Source organism: Otolemur garnettii, unplaced genomic scaffold (genome assembly GCF_000181295.1).
Source record: "Otolemur garnettii isolate 467f Iridium unplaced genomic scaffold, OtoGar3 scaffold00196, whole genome shotgun sequence".
Lineage (NCBI taxonomy): Eukaryota > Metazoa > Chordata > Mammalia > Primates > Galagidae > Otolemur > Otolemur garnettii.
Window position 1 is genome coordinate 223944 of NW_003852591.1, and position 2130 is coordinate 226073.

The following is a 2130-nucleotide window of genomic DNA, read 5'->3' on the forward strand; positions in this document are numbered from 1 at the left end:
TTGTGGCGGACGCCTGTGGTCCCAGCTACTTGGGAGGTGGAGGCAGGAGACTCGCTTAAGCCCAGGAGTTGGAGGTTGCTGTGAGTTGTGATGCCACGGGACTCTACCCAGGGGGACAGCTTGAGGCTCTGTCCCTAAAAAAGGAAAAAGAAAAAAAAAGAAAAATGTGCAAAACAGATGAACATGCTTCATAAAAATGGATATCCAAAGAGCCAATAATCATATGAAAATATGCTAAACAGCATCAGTCACCAAGGACTGTAAACTGCAGCCTCAATAAGACACCACTAAACATCCACAAGCATGACTAAATTTGTCCTTAATAATATTAAGGGTCAACAAAGGTGTGGAATAACTGGAAATCATATCCTGCTGTCTAGAGGATAAACTGGTACAAGCACTTTAGTACAGAGTTAGACATCATCAACCAAAGGTGAATAAAGACATGTTTATGACCCAGCAATTTGAATAAAACAGTAGAATGATCATACATACACTGGATTTGTTTCCTGGGACTCCCATAACAAAGTACAACAATCTAGGGGACTTAACACATTTATTGTCTCATAACAAAGTACAACAATCTAGGGGACTTAAAGCAACATATTTACTGTCTCAAAACATTGAGATGGGAAGCCCAAAATCAAGGTGTCAGCAGGGCCATGCTTCCTCTGAAACCAGGAAGGGAATCCCTCTTTGTTTTTCCTTATGCCTTCCAGAATCTGATGATTTGCTGGCAATCTCTGGCATTCCCTGATATAGATGCAACACACCAATCTTCCATCTCTATATGGCATTCACCCTTCATCTCTTCACATGGCTTTCTTTTTATAAAGATACCAGCCATATCAAATAAGGGACCCACTCTAATTTGGCATGGCACCATCTTAGTAACATCTGCAATGACCCTATTTCCAAATAAGGTCACATTCTGAGGTACAGAGGATTGGGACTACTATGTTTCTTTTGGATGACAAGGAGTATATAATTCAGCCTATAATATACACCAAAAAGTACTATAATATTCACAAAGTTAGAATATTCATAAAATTTCATATTAGAAGTACATAAAAATATAATATTCATAAAATCAATTTTTAATAATAGCTCCAAACTATAAATAATCCAAATGTCCATCACCATTAGAATGGATTCAAAAATTGTAATACATAGTATACTTATGCAATAGAATACTGCACAGAAATTAAAATAACTACAATAACACGTAACTCTGATAAACCCGTAAGCACAATATTGAGCAAAAGAAGCCAATGAAATGAACTGGGAAAAACTATTCCCCAAAAGGAACAGGGATCCTTAAAGAAGTGGCTGATTCTGGGGTTGAGATGAACCTGTAATGCCTTATTGTACTAAAGCACAAAGAAAGCAATGAATGATGAAGTCACAAAAAAGAACATAGGAGTCAGCTTGAAGAGACTATCACTGACTCAGTCCAGGACAACTTCAGCACCAATATACAAAATAATAGTACAGAAATATAAACCACTGAAAAAAGTAAGAATTCAGGAGTCCATAATGATACAAATAAGTAGGGCAGAAATGAAAGCTCTTGACAGGAAAAAGCCAAATAAAAATTACAGAAAGACTAATGGAATTAGAAAATCTTCATTTTGCAACCATCACAGTAATACATGATTCAGTCAAGTATTATCAATGGAGACTAGTGGGTCAAAGTATGAGGAATAAAGGCTCCTCACAGAGTCTCAAAATAGCTCCCCAGAAGACACTCATCACTTACAAAAGAAAAAATAACTTTACAGTGGGGTAACCTCAGAGATACTACCTTAATTAAGTGATCAATATGAATAGCAGGAGAAGTAAGGCAAATTCACAAGTGTCTCCATAAACATCTTTTCTATGGCATTCCTGAGAAAAATCTACGAGGTGAAGTTTGATAATAAACGCAAATCAAGAGACATTCAACAAAACAAACAGCCTGAGCTCTTCAAATATCAACATAATGAAAAATAAAGAATATTAAAGAACTGTTCCAGATTAAAAGAGAATGAAGAGGATGGCGCCCATAGCTCAATGGGCAGGGCGCTGGCCACATACACCAAGGCTGGCAGGTTCGAACCCAGCCCAGCCCAGCCCAGCTGAAACAATGAC